At 52.8% G+C, this 14,698-nt stretch overlaps 1 protein-coding gene across 2 annotated transcripts in view; it reads left to right on the top strand.

The window, feature by feature from the left end:
* The first annotated feature begins 2,487 nt into the window (after positions 1-2,487).
* The window catches only part of COQ8A (coenzyme Q8A), a 49,472-nt gene continuing 37,261 nt past the window's right edge, over positions 2,488-14,698 (top strand). Inside the window, exon 1 of one of the 2 annotated variants that reach the window (XM_004270972.3) lies at positions 2,488-2,646. The gene's annotated coding sequence lies outside the window, so the exon portion shown is untranslated. The remainder of the gene's footprint in view (positions 2,647-14,698) is intronic. The other variant, XM_049713593.1, reaches the window with a different exon arrangement.

Genomic DNA, 14,698 nt, shown 5'->3' with positions numbered 1-14,698 from the left:
CCTCCCCCTGCTTTCCCCCTGGTAACCATGTTTGTTTTTTACACCTGTGACTCTATTTCTGTTTTGTAAATAAGTTCACTCGTACAATTTTTTTAGTCCGCATATAAGCGATATATTTGTCTTTCTCTGTCTTACTTCACTCAAGATGACAATCTCTAGGTCCATCCCTATTGCTGCAAATGGCATTATTTTGTTCTTTTTTTAATGGCGGAGTAATATTCCATTGTATATATGTACCGCATCTTCTTTATCCATTCCATTGTCGATGGACATTTAGGTGGCTTCCACGTCCGGGCTACTGTAAACAGTACTGCAATGAACATTGGGGTGCATGTATCTTTTTGAATTGTGGTTTTCTCCAGACATGCCCAGGAGCGGGATTGCTGGATCATATGGTAGTGCTATTTCTAGTTTTTTAAGGAACCTCCATACTGTTCTCCATAATAGTTGTACCAACTTATACTCCCACCAACAGTGTTGGAGGGTTAATGGGGGGAATCTTTGCAATAAAAAAGTCAGGTCAGGAAAGAAGGGTGTTTTTAGCACAATAAAGCTGAGGTCATAATTTCACATTTCACATAATTTCATATTTCACAACTTGCACAAACTAGTTGGGGGGTATTTCTCCAGTAAACTAGACTGGTGGTCTCTGAAGAAAAACTAATGTTTATGGTACTGGGTAATGCTGGTCTTCAGGTACTTTAGAGAAAAGCTAACCCTGGCATTGCTGGTGGAGTGAGACTGAACTGGCATAGAAGTACCCAATTCCCTCCTCGCTAAAGCACCACATCCTCTCTCCCCTTCGGCAGAAGCTGGAGCTGATGAAAATCACACCCTCTTCCCAGTGAAGTCTCACCAGGTAGAGTTTGTACATTATGGGAAGGGATGAACTGGGGACTCCATTATCCTATGGGCAGTGGTAGAGGTCACTACGCTGGCAGGGGTTGGAGGAACACAGGCAGTTAAGGGAACAGTTAGCTTAGGAGGGAGCAACGTACACCCCTTGAAGGCCTAATCCAGGGGGCTGGAACTTTCTCTCCTGTGTGGTAAAAGGGAGCCAGTTGCCTACCCAAGGCAAGTTCCCAGTTCTTAGCCCCACCCTGCTTGGGGCAGTTCCTTAAAACTTGTCAAAACCTCCTTAATTCTCTCTCAAAATATACGTTGTACTTAATGTGGAGATGATTGGGGGTGGGGCGTGTGTACAGAATTTGGACTGGTAAGAGTATGTGAACGTTCCTGCAGAGGAGACCCGGCAGCGCAGAGGACCCGGCCAGAGAAGCGCACAGCTGTGCCACCCCGGTCCCGCACGCTCCGCTTCTGCGCTGCGGGGGACACGCTGCCTCAACTCAGGTCCCACGGCCAGGACGGCCTGGACGCCGGGCTCCAGCGTCCATGAGGAACGGTGAAGCTCGGTTCACGTCTGGATTTCATCACAACCCTCTCCCCCCATTGCAGGCATCAGCATACAAAGGTCAATTTTCCTAAGTAGTAATAGTAAACAAGTTTCCAAAATGTTAAATGTTAATTCCTCAAAATCACCTCGGAAAAAAGGACAATCCTTTGGCTTGAGTATCTAGTTTTGTGGAAGAGTCACTAAATTGTTCTGATTTCCCTTTTCTCCACCGACATCCCTGGACAGATTTGCAGACCAGGGAGTGGAAACGGTCAAGACAACCGGGTCTCAGATCTGATACCTCGGGCTGACGAGGAGATATGGGGCCACTCCGTTTGGGAGGAGGCACTTCCTCAGGGGGCAGTTCCCTGTCTTCCGCTTCTTATCGAGCCGGCCGCCCGCCGCAGAGCCCGCTTCCGCTCCTTCCACGTGCTGGCCTGTGCCCGCTACTCCGAGGAGGGCCGGGCCTCCGCGAGGAGCCTTGCTAACAGGGGTATACGACGCCGCACGCACCGGGGCCACTGCTCGGGCGACCCAGCCTGGGACGCGCCCATAGGGCCAACACTCGTAGCCAGAAGAGAAGCGCGACATGTGGGCGGGGCCAGGCGCCAGAGGCGGGCCCGCACTCAGCCAGCCCACAGCGCTTCCACCTTCTGTGGGAGTCTTTTGTGGGAACTGGGAGAGGGCCCTCGTTACATAAAGGAGAGCACGGGCCAGCCCGCTGCAGTCACGTCAGTTCCCTCCACTGCCTCCCCTCCAGTCCCGCTCGGAGGCCCGGCGAGCACCGGCCGGGACGTGACATCCAACCGCTGGCCACCGCGGCTGCGCCCGCCGCCTCATCTACCGAAGGGCTAGTTCTCGGGGTGCAGCCGCATCAAGCACGCACCCCTGCAGCCCAGCCTTTACCCAGCCTTCCCAACTACAGGAAAGGGCTGCCGGTAGGGAAGAACGGGAGGGGCTCGCGCGCTGGGGCGGCCTCCCATTGGCTCCTCTCTCTCTGCCCTCCGTCCCGATTGGCCGCGGGTCGAGCGCACGGGCCGTGCACGCTGCCCCACGCCGCGCGACGTTGGACTGGGGGCGGGGGAGGCGGCGCAGCCAATGGGAGTGGCCTGCGGGGCGGGGCTCCCGGCGCTGGGTCTCTGGGCTAGGGAGCGCTGGTAAACAGATACGGAGTGCATGCCGGGTGTCTACGCTACGGCGAGCGCGCGGAGGCTGCGCGAAGGTGACCGTGGATCCCAGCTTCCTGCAGCCGGGTAAGGCTGCCGCCCACCGCGTGCCCTGGGCGCCGTCTGCTTGCGGCCAGATCTGTGCTCACCACCCGCTTGGGCCCTTCTTGTATCCTCAAGTAACAGCGCGGCTTCCCGTTTGCGAGTTTCATTTGCCCCAAGCTCCGGGCGCCCTGCGGCTGTCTCCTACCCCCGTGCCCACCTTAGCCCATACCTGTCTCGGGGAGGGGACGAGGGCCGCGTGCTGGTGCCTTGTCTCTTGGTCGACAGTACTGCTTTCTTGCCTCGCTTTCTCATGATAATATTTCTCTTCACGCCTAGACCCCTTTGCACTGTCTCAGGGGCGCTAACTGCCCCTGGCCCCAGGTTTGTGCCAGGACTTTGACTCGCTTGACCCGAGCCAGCTGTTGGGTTCCACAGTTGGGGGTTTTGGGTGAACTTGGGAAAGAGGACCCTTCTTGGTCCTTTCCTCCGTTGGCTTTTCTTTGGCCCCTCCTCCTACTTCTCCAAACTCCGGGGGTCTTGTGAATGGTTTGGGCTTAATTGCCTAAACTCGTGCCTTTGCCCAGTCTCTGCCCCTCTGCCAAACCCAGGCCAGTTCTCCCATGTGCCTTGTGGGATGGAAAATGCTGCGGGGGCAGGCCTGGATGCTGGAACTCTCCATTTGGACGACAGGTGCCAGTCCTCTGAAGGGTGAGAGACTTAAGTGCAGCCTCTCATCCAGGGTAGGGCCTGCAGCCCATTGGAAAACTTGTCCATGCTCACTTGCACCTTGGGTGTGCGTGACAGAAGACTGAGGAGCTGGGCCTGCCAGGTCTAACTTGTTGCCAAAGGATTTGAGCATGCCTGATGCCAGCCTGCCAGTTGTCATGCTGTGCATGGGTGGGTCATGCTGGCAGGAGGGCCCATCTCCGGAGAAGAAGCAAAGCAGGGGCTGGTGGTTCTCAGGAGCAGCATCTTTAAGACTGGTGATGACTTTGGGCATTTTCAACTTTGCAAATAATGCAGACAAGGCAGGGTTAGGATTTTGGGCCTGACCTTGGGCAACTCAAAGGAAAAGTGAACTAAGGTGAGCACTTACGTGTGTGTCACATAAGACAGCGTTTCTCAACCTTTAGCAACATCCCTGGCCTCTATCCATTAGATGCTAGTAACCCCCACCCCCCCAACACACACACACACACACACACACACACACACACACACACTATTTGTGACAACCAAAAATGTCTCCAGACATTGCCACATGTCTCCTAGAGGACAAAAGCAGCCTTGGTTGAGAACCACTGAGGTAAAACTGTAAAAAGAGTCTTCCCATGCTGCCAGAGGCCCCCTAGGACCTGTCCATGACTGGCTGAGAGGTTTATGTAAAGGGTAGCATCTCTGTCCTAAACCAATGATAGAAGCCCTGTAGGTTGGGCTTTAATGGAGTCCCCCACTCTGCACCTGGGGGGATAGGAGTGAGGAAACCCATGGTCATTTGCTGTGCCTGCTGGGTGCATGGCAGTGACTGGCTGGGTCCAGAGTACAAAAGAAGTGGGAGACTTGTGGTTTCTGTCTTTGGGGACTTTGCAAGACTGTGGGAGATACGCATATGAAATAACCATGGGGCAGTTTTTAAATAGTGAGCAAACAAATTTATACTGTCTGAATGCTGGCAGAAAGGCCAATTCAGTTATCCATAAGTGGCTTTTCCAAGGTGATGCTTTGCTCATCCTTGCTGATTTGCTGAGATATCTCGTATGTCTTATGATGTGGGAGGGTGCCAGGCCTGGGTCTGCAGAGAGTAAGTGTGTGGCTGCATTTCAGACATATATGTGGGTGTATGTACACGTGCCATGTACTCCTCCAAGAGAGAGGCTACCCAGGAGCGCAGAATGGACACGTGTACAATTTGTACAGTTCTTTTACAGTTGATTGAAGCATCAGAGCCAGTGAGCCGTTTCTTTTTGTGTGGGGAAAGACACTACTTCTGAGTCTAGATTTTGCCTTCACTGTAACCCAGAATTTATGCCCCAAACCTCAAAGTCCCAAACTGGTGGGGACGCAGAAAAGTGAAGAATGGTGATCATTGTACAGGGCAAGGAAAAACATCTGAAACCCCTACCATGAATTTCTTTTTCTTGTTGTTAATTGATCCTATGGGGATGTATCAGGATTTCCCCATAACATTCCTTGGTTAGTTAGGGTGTCTTTTGGGTGCCCTTTCTTGCCTATGGAGAAGAATCTGGACAGGGAGGTCACTTCTCTTTTCTCAAAAAGAAGTTTACAAGAGTGTATTATTGGGAAGCTCCAAACTTGGCATGATAATTTTCCATCAAGAGCCGTGGATACTAAGTCATTATCTTTGTCAGTTGAAACAAGAGCTGTGTGCAAAATTAGACAGGAATATTTAGAGAGTTGTCTTGATCTGACAGTGGCATCTGGAAATAGTTCCAGCATTCTTGCTAAACAACAGCCAGGAACCTGGGAGAGCCAGTAGAAAGAAGAGCCAGTGGGAGAGGGGGAGTGCGAGGGCCCTGCTCCTTGAGGAGTTGCACCTATGTGGGGGATGGGGTCCACCGACTCTGAGGCAGACCCTGATGTGTCTGGGTGGGCTGCTCCCCACACTTTTCAGACCCAAGTGGGTGTCCACTGGTCTGTCCACAAGCATGTTTGTCGTGGGGTTACAGGCTCCTGAGCCCTTGACCTTTTGCTTTGAGGTCAGGGGCCCACAGAATATCTAACATTGGAAATGATCCTGAAAATCTCTTTTTATTCTCCATACTTGGATGTGCTTTATTTTTACTCTGTGCATGTAGAGAAGGATTCATGAGAAAGCTGAGTGTTTTTCACTCACCTTGCCCTTTCAGGGTATTGTAGATTCTGTTTTAGTGAATAGTGACTGAGTTCTTGTCTCCGGAGTCCTCGACTTGCTTTTTGAAAATATCCCATTTCCATCTGGGCCGAGGGAGAGGGGCTGCACTTGCTAGAAACCTGGAAAATCCCTGTGTGCTCTAAGGGTTGGTGCTTCTCCACATCCTGCCCTGAAGAAAAGCCCGCTCTGGAATTGTGGGTTTTTCCCTCCTTGTTGAACAAATATTGACTGATTGTCTGCCTTGAGCGTGGCATTGGAAATATAAAAGTGAACAATTCCTTGGTTCCCGGACCTCAGGGAGTTGTAATAAGGGGTGTGCAGATACCACCTAAACACCCTTAGTGTGCAGATCTAGGGCTCCGGGTCTAGATCAGACCACTTCTGGCTGGTGGAAACGGCAAGGCTCTTGGAGGAGAAGGCGTGTTAGCTGGGACTCTGAGCATGAGAAAGATTTCAGCAGGAAGAGGCAGGAGTTTGGAGGGGTGAGGGGCCAGTGCTTCCCAGACGCTCTATGCTGAAGGCCAGGTTTTATTTTTTCCCAGTTTGTTGCAGACCAGCGCTTTTGCAAAACACAGTAAAAATGTCCTGACGGTGCTAAATTGCTGTGAAAGTTTCTGAGCCCTTACTCCTGTTATCTCACCGAGGATGACAATATGAGTCCAAGGACCATTCTTTGAGTAGCATTGGTCCAGGCAGTGGGCTCTTCGAGCAGAGGCATTGGGGTGGCTGAGTGTCTGGTAGGGGTGGGTGCAGTCTGGCCGGAGGGTAGGGAGTGGCAGGGGAGCAGTGGGAGGCTGGGCAAGGGAGCAGAGTGGGGTGAGTCCCCCACCCCATTTCCTGTTGAAGCAGCTTGTCTGCTCTGCCCTTAGGAGTTTAGGGTAGTCTGAGCAGCATTGCTGCCGCTGGGCTTCCGTAGGGTCGGGGTGGTGGGGGGCAGGAGGGCATTGGCATAGGGCTCCTGGTAATTTTCAGCTGACAGTTCAGCTCAGGCCAGAAAGGGTTCCCTGGGCGCCCACAGCTCAGCTGCAGCCTAGTGGGCTCTGACAGAGAGGGAGGTGGCTCCCTGCCCTGGCATGTGCACAGTGGACGTGGGTACCTGTGGGTACTGGCAGACCGTGCAGGACCTAGGGCGGGTGCAGTCCTCTGCTGTGGGAACCCAGGGCGCAGCGGTGCTGGTTCTGCTGGAAAAGGGCTGGGAAACCGCCTTCCTGTGCTGGGAGGTCTAGGAGCTAGGGCCTGAAGGAGGAACAGGTTTCCATGGGAGAGAAGGATCTGAAGCTGACGCCAGAGCAGGGAGGGCAAAGGTGGGCGCTGCTGTGGGGAGGAGAGGGGAGGGCACTCAGGCAGGCAGGCTGTGCAGAATGGGTCTTGGAATGGGTCAATTTGAGAGATCAGGGTGGATGGGGAGGGAGACCCGTGAGGCGGCCTGTGAGAAGTGAAGGCGGCCTGAGTCCCAGGTGGCGGGTAGTGGGGAGGTGGAATGAAGGCGTAGATTCAAGAGGTTATAAACCTGTGCAGGTGGACTCTCTGGAATACGTTACTGCTTGGCCACTGCGCTGAGATTTCTAGTGGAGGGAGCGGTGGGGACTGTTTGGGGTGGATGGTGGTGTCACCAATGAAAACAGAGGGGGCGGGGCTGGGCTGGCGGCAGGAAGACGGTGATGTTAGTTTTAGACGGGAAGGGGTTGAGGTGCCTGCGGGACTTTTTTCCTATCCTTTTTTATTAAGGTACAATTTGCATACCGTAAATTCACACTTTCTCGTGCGCGGTTGTGCCGTTTGACAAATGCATATAGTCATGTAACCATTACCACAGTCAAGGTCCAGAACGGTTCCGTCCTCCCCGCCCCCCGGGTTCCCTGTGCCCCTTCATCGGTGCCTGTGGGACTTGGAGGGAGAGACGTGGCATGTGTGTAACTGGATTTGTTCTAGAATTGGGCCAGTGGTTGAGATGGCCTGCCCAGCCTGGGAATGGGATGCACGGTCCTGGGGGAGCTGCCAGCCCGTGGGGAGGCTGAAGCAGCCCAGGGGACAGCGTAGAGAGCAGGGAGGATGGGGGCTGGGGACCAGGCCTGGGGACTCCTGTGGAGGTGGAGGGGGGAGGGGGAGCTGGTGAGGGAGGTTGAGATGAGGGACCGGGTGAGACATGGCAACCCAGCAGAGGATTTCAGGGGAGAGGGTGGGACCCGCTGGAAAGGCTGAGGAGGGTGGTGTTGACTCAGGTGGGTGGAACCATCAGGTGGCCGTGGTGAGTGCCACAGGGGGAGAGCTCGGGGTCGGGGCAGCCTGTGCTGAGGGAGGAGGGAAGGCAGGGCTGGCCGGGATGAGGCTGAAGGAGAAGCAGAGTCCACGGGAGGTTTTTCAGTATTTGGTACGTGAAAGCCGAGAGCGGGGTTTGTGGGCTTGAGGGGGAAAGCTTTTGTGGAAGGAGACATTGAAGGCAAAATGAAAAATAGGTCCGGGGCAAAGTCCTAAAGGAGGAGGGAGAGGGAGGAGGGGAATGGCCAGTGCGGGGAGGAGATAGGATGGGGGGGGGGAGGGCTGAGACCGGACCGAGGGTTGAGGGTGAGCACATCTGATTGCCTCTGTTTTGAGGAAACAAGAGGTCAGTTGCAGTGAGTGAGGCCCTCTGCTTGATGTGAGAGGGGGAGGCTGGGCTGGGGGTGGCGCTTGAAGGGGAAGCCGGGCTCCTGCCAGCCTCTGAGGAGGGTTGTGTGTGTGTGTGTGCGTGCGCGCGTGTGTGTACGTGTGTGTGTGCGCGTGTGCGTGCGTGTGTGTGTAACGGGGCAGGATGGGTTTCCTGGCCGTCTGAGAAGGGGCGCGCTCCCTGCCCCTCCCCCCCGCTGGATTTTCCCAGGGGTGTTTGCTGGCCTGGGAAACACCTCACCGCCCCCGAGAAGCTGGTCTGCCCCTCCACACTTGCTATTTTCATAGAACGTCTAGAAGGGTTAGTACTCAGATTCTTTTGTGTATGATTCTTTCTAGAACCTGTTAAATCCCAATTCTCAGCCCAGCCCTTCTGTGCTCAGGGTAAACGGCCGTGTCCTAATCTCTGGGAACTGGAAATCATCTAGGTCAATCACCTTGTTTTACACATGAGGAAACGGGGAAACTCAGGCCCAAGGGAGAGCGGATGTGCCCAGGGTCACATGTGGCTGGTGCCCAGGGTGGGCCTGGAACCCGGGCCTGGCTGGCCACCCTCCTCCATCAGCCTCATCGTAGTACCCTTGTTGTCTGGGAACCGGAGGGCCTGATGGCAATGATCCTGCCGTCTGCTGGGCGGGATGGGAGGTCCTGGGGTCTGTTCACACACCCAGAACTTTTACATTAAATCCAGATCCTGGGGTCAAGCCGGTGTTTGCTTTCTGTCTGGCATGTTTTCTCTGCGTTTGGCCCGGGTCCTGGCTCAGGGGAGGGTGAAGGTAAGAATAGGTTGCCCTGTGACCTGCAGGTGGTGACTGTTTGACAGGTGCTGGAGCAAACATCTCCCCATCTGTCTGAGATCGAAAAAGCAGTTTGTGGCTCTTGCCCCCTAATGTGTATACAGCCAGCATTTGGTAGAGCAAGGGCTGGGCACCATGTACAGGTCAGGCCTGCTGTGCCCCTGTTCCAGCGCGCGTGAGCTCACTGGCAGCCAGGCCTGCTGTCTTTTGTCCCTCTTCCCTCTCACTCTTCTAAGCAAGGAGTGGGACCGAGCAGAGGACGCAGTAGAGGTGCTGCATCCTGGGTGTGCCGCCACCCCTCCCTCCCAGTGTCTGTGTGCGCATGTGAGCAGGCTCCGGGCCCCTGTGAACGATGCTTTTCCTCCATCTCCCTCTTCTGCCCTCACCCCATTTAACACAGGGCGCTGCTGCCGCTGTGTCCAGGGCTCTGGATGGTGGCGGTTTCAGGGTGATTGGTGACAGGAAGAGCGTTTCCCAGATGCTTAGCATCCCTGGTGTCTCTTGGGTTCTGGGTTCTAGAAGAGGGAGCTTGAGAAGCTGGGGAGCCCCTGGGCACCCGTGGGTATTAAACTGCTGGTATGGACATGGTACAGCACCAACCCGCAAGGGGAGTGTAGGTCTGGGTAAGAGATCCTCTCTCCAGGAGCGCACCATGCAGCCTGGGAGACGGGACAGGTACTCTAAGAGTCCTATAGGGCATGGCAGGGCAACCTTAGGCCATTAAGAGATGAGGGACTTTAGAGGACAAGAGGTGACTTCAGGATGGGGGGCAGACCCTATGGAGCGTCTAACATTCCATCAGGATGGGTAGGATTTTGGCAGAGGAAAGGGTGTCCCGGGGGTGGAGGTGGGAGCAGCACGTGGAAGTAGGAAAGTGTGTGTGTGTGTGTGTGTGTGTGTGTGTGTGTATGTGTGTGTGTTTGTGTGTGTGTGTGTGTGTGTTGGGGCATGAGCCATTCTGGCTGAAGCGCTGGTGTGGGGTGGAGATAGTAGGAAATAAAAGCTGGAAAGATGTCTTGGGGTCCACAGTGAAGGGCCTTGAAGGCCAGGCCTGGGCCCGTGGCCTTAGTTCTGCCGGCAAAGGAGAGTGGAGGTCAGCGAGGAGACAGTCGCCTCTTCCTCTGAACATCCTCTTCTCATTTCTCTTCCTGAGTATTGTTGTCTGTCTAGGATCGTCCCTGGTAGGGGTAACTCACTGGTCTTAAAAACTATTGGGGTTTTGCGTACGCTTGTAGTGCCAGAGGGTTGCACGGGACCTCGGTGGCAGGACCTGTTAATTTAATGTCTGCACCAGTGATGTGCACAGGTGTCCGTGCCTGGCCTGTGTGTGGTGTTTGGGGGTGCTGCTGATGGAGGCAGGTTCTGGGAGTCAGCGTGGCAGGACTGGGGGCCGCGTACCCAACAGCTCCTTCCAGAGGCGCACGCCCAGAGTGGACTCAGTGTGGGGCTCCTGCCTCTTTCTCCCACTTACGTCTGAGACAGAACCGGGGTGGGATCGCTGGTGCTGAGAAGCCTAACACTCTCAACCTGGTAGCTGAGGAGTTTCCAGAAAGGGAGTTTGGCCAGGTGGCCTTTGAGAGCCCCGTCAGCTCCTGGATTTTTAGGACTTATGATTTTCTGCAACCAGGTGGACACACTTCTCAGGGCATGAACCTTGCCGTGTTTCCAGGAGAATGACTTTTGTTCTTTTTCCTAAGGCATTTCTTTCTTTTTTTTTTTTAAATTATTTTACTTATTTATTTTTGGCTGTGTTGGGTCTTCGTGGCGGTGCGCGGGCTTGTCTTATTGCGGATCACGGGCTCTAGGCGCACAGACTTCAATAGTTGTGGCTCGCAGGCTCAGTAGTTGTGGTTCACGGGCTTAGTTGCTCCACGCCATGTGGGATCTTCCCGGACCAGGGCTTGTACCCGTGTCCCCTGCATCGGCAGGCAGATTCTCAACCACTGCAGCACCAGGGAAGCCCCCAGGAGAGTGACTGTTGTTACTGACCTGGGGGCAGGTTTCTTATCTGCTCACTTCCTAGGCTGCAGGAGGAAAGGACTTGAGCCTGGGGTCAGACAGGCATGGATAGGCCTGCCCCTGACAGCGTTGGGACTTAGAGGAGATTTCTTTACCTTGGGAGCTGTGTCTCATCAGCAGATGGGGACAGTAATACCTCACAGGGTTGCTGTAGGATTAGGACTAATAAAAAGTGATACACACAGAAGGGGAGTAATAACTGGTAGCTGTTCTTGTTATTAATACTATTTCACTGAAATATTTAATCTGAAGTGAAAGTGTTTTGAAAGATTAAGGATGTAAGAACTGATGAGGAGCATTTTGAGGGGTGCGGGCTCTTACTTGGACGTTGCGGTACCCCAGGCTGTGCACAGTGCCTGGCATGTAATGTAAGTGCTCCATAGTGCTTTCAGTGTTGAACCGAGCCTGGGAAGGAGACTGGTAGACGAATGGGGCATATTCATACTGAAAGCAGGCAGGACTCTGTCATAATGTGTCTTGAGCTGCCCATGGGATACGTGAGAACCTACCACAGCACCTGGCACTTAGCTGGCACTCAGTACCACTTGTGGAGTGACTAAACTAAGTTATTTTAGATGAATGATCCGGAAATTATTCTAGAATATCGCCCCTCTTCCCAGCCCAATGATGTATCTTTTAAAAATAGCCACTGCATTAGTTTCCTATTGCTGCTGTAACAAATTACCACAAATTCAATGACTTAAGACGCCACAAATTTATTATTTTACAGCTCTGGAGGTCAGAAGTCTGAAATGGGTATCACCTGGCTGAAATCAAGGAGTCAGCAGGGCAGATTCCCTCCGGAGGCTCAAGGGCAGAGCCCCTCCCCTGGCCTTTCCAGCCTCTGGGGGCTGCTTGCATCCCTTGGCCGTGGTTCCTTCCTCACAACTGCATCACTCCAACGTCTGCCTTTCTCACATCTTTCTCTCCCTCTTCTGACTCAGATCCTCCTGCCTCTCTGTCTCTCATAAAGACCCTTGATTACATTGGGCCCAGCCGGATAATCCCCCCATCTCAAGATCTGTAACGTAATCACACTTTCAGCAGTCCCTTTTGCCACATAAGAGAACATAGTCACAGGTTCTGGGGATTAGGGTGTGAACATCTCTGGGGGGCCATCAGTCAGCCTCCCAAAGCCACCCACAGTATTTTGGCCAGATTTAAACACAACCCCTTAAATATCTGATTTTAGTTTAAGATAAACTCCTCAACTACAGCTCCAGGGTTCCCCACCAGGGTTCTTATTCACCTACCTGTGTGACAGTACAGATGACACTTGTATTTGTGTGGTCAGGGTCCGTCTGTGTGTGGAGGTAGGTGGGGAAAGAGTCAGAGGTGTGTGAGATGTGAGCCTTATTATTGGAAAGACTTCTGTGTGCCAAAGATAACTTACAAAACGGGGCAGAATCTGACCAGCAGTGGAAAATTTACATCAGCTGATGGGAAGACAAAATCATAAGAGCCAAGAGTAAGTTAGGGCCTGATTAGAAATGTGTCCTTGAATATATATGACATGTTCATACATTTCAAAGTACTTCTGCCTCTCTTATTTAGATTGGACATAATAAGAACTTATGCTGTCATAATATCCAGGTGAGGAAACAGATTATAGGAAACGGGTTCAGGGACAGGCCTGGAGTGGCCTGGCCGGGTGGAGCAGAGCTGATGCACAGGCCCGGAGGCAGGCCTCATTCAGTTTTAGAAGTGCAGGGATGAAGGGTTGGTGTGAGAGGGAAGGAATTGGAGCAGTGCTTACGTGGCACAGGTGTAAGCGGAGGCTGGACGGGAGGCCTGGGTCCCGACTTCAGACTCAGGAGTTTGGAGCTTATCCTCTAGAAAACTACGAGCCATTTGAGCTGGGGCTTAACATGATGAAATTGGATTTGGAGAAGGTTAATCTGGCAGCAGATGGGCTGTAGCTTGGAGACAGGGAACTTGTGGGGGTCAGAGGGGTTCCCCAGCACTGTCAAAAGCCTGTGCTTACCTGGCGAAAGCCTCCTGTGCTGTTGTCTCCTCTGAGAGTGGTATTGACCATGGTGAGGATTACCAGCAGTATTTATGTCCTGGTTGTCTAGGCACTCCTAGCAGGCCGCCAGCACACCAGACCACCTGTCCTGAACGATGCCTCACACCACAGCCGAATCAGCCTCACTGGCCCCTGAGAGAGGGCAAGTCTGCTCTCCCCGAGTCAGATCTGGTACTGTACCCAGCCCGGGTGCTGGGGTAGAAATCGGTAAGAGGGCTGTCCACACTGGTCTCACCAGGTCTGAGTGACTTGGTGAGTCCTTCCAGAATGTCCGTGTGGTCTTAATAATGATCGTATCGGCTAATGGTTTTGAGGACCTACTGTGTGCCAGGCACTTGGGGTCCTAAGTACTGTTATATGGATTACCTAACCCACTCCTCTTGAGAACAGATGAGGGAAACTGAGTTGCAAAGATGAGTTTAAATGACTACTTTGGTTCACAGCAGAGTCAGGATTTGAACCTGGGGCGCCCAGCTCCAGAGCATCTTGACTGCTTCATCAGTATCACTTCCTGAACGAAATCTTTTTTAATGTTCTAAGCAGAAAACTTGGGTGGGTTTTTGGTCAGACAATGAAATTGCCCTCAGGACCCCATGCTTGGCAGGTTGGTACTTGTAATCAGTTATGTTTGCTCCCCAGTGGGAGGAAAGACCACTTGGGACCCTCTGTGCTACTCACCTGTGCCTTGGAGTTCGGCCCGTGCAGTTTCATACACAGCATTGGGTTTCTCTCTGGATTATCATTAGAGGCTGGAACTTCTCCTTCTGCTGCTTTTTTATCTCCCCCTCCCTGGCCCCAGCCCAGTGCCCACCTTGGGGCGACACACCAGGGAATCCTAAGAATGTCTTCTTTTTTTAAATAAATCTATTTATTTATTTATTTATTTTTAGCTGAGTTGGGTCTTTGTTGCTGTGCGCGAGCGGGGGGCCACTCTTTGTTGCGGTGCGCAGGCTTCTCATTGTGGTGGCTTCTCTTGATGCAGAGCACGGGCTCTAGAGGCGCGTGGGCTCAGTAGTTGTGGCACATGGGCTTAGTTGCTCCGCGGCATGTGGAGTCTTCCCGAACCAGGGCTCGAACCCGTGTCCCCTGCATTGGCAGGCGGATTCTTAACCACTGTGCCACCAGGGAAGCCCCTAAGGAATGTCTTCTTAATCACCCATTGGGTGGAGAATGAAGGCTTGCAGTCTAGGACATCAAAACACACTCTTATTTGTTTTCTCCTTTTATCTGTTAAATGGTTGCCTGGCTCCTGAGCCATGATAGATTCGAGTTCTAGCTCTACTTGTTATTCATTGTGTGACTTTCGGCAAGTTACTTAACCTCTCTGTGCCTTAGTTCCTTCATCTGTAAAATGGGCAAAATACTAGTACTTACCTTTTAAAAATGAGTCAGGTAATACACATAGAACACTTAGCACACAGCCTGGTATATAATAAACTCCCAGTAAATAATAGCAGCTATAGTTATCATCACATTGTGCTGGTTTTCTGCTTCTCACAGAATAAAAATGTTTGGGGAACTGGTGAAATTCATTGGAGGAGAATGTCAGAGTGCCTGCTATTCAACAAGCTCTTGAGTGTGTTAGCGTAAGAGTGTATATCTTTCAAATGGTTCCAAGAAAAATCCCAATAGTCCAGAAATGGCTTTTGGAGGAACATGAAGTCCTTAGCCCAGGAGACAACTTGAGGTCCAGAAACGAACTCCTTTCCTTACGGGGCACAATTCCACTGTGCC

This window comes from Orcinus orca, chromosome 1 (genome assembly GCF_937001465.1).
Source record: "Orcinus orca chromosome 1, mOrcOrc1.1, whole genome shotgun sequence".
Lineage (NCBI taxonomy): Eukaryota > Metazoa > Chordata > Mammalia > Artiodactyla > Delphinidae > Orcinus > Orcinus orca.
The sequence above is the reverse complement of the archived record's forward strand: the minus strand, read 5'-3'. Positions and strand labels throughout refer to the sequence as shown.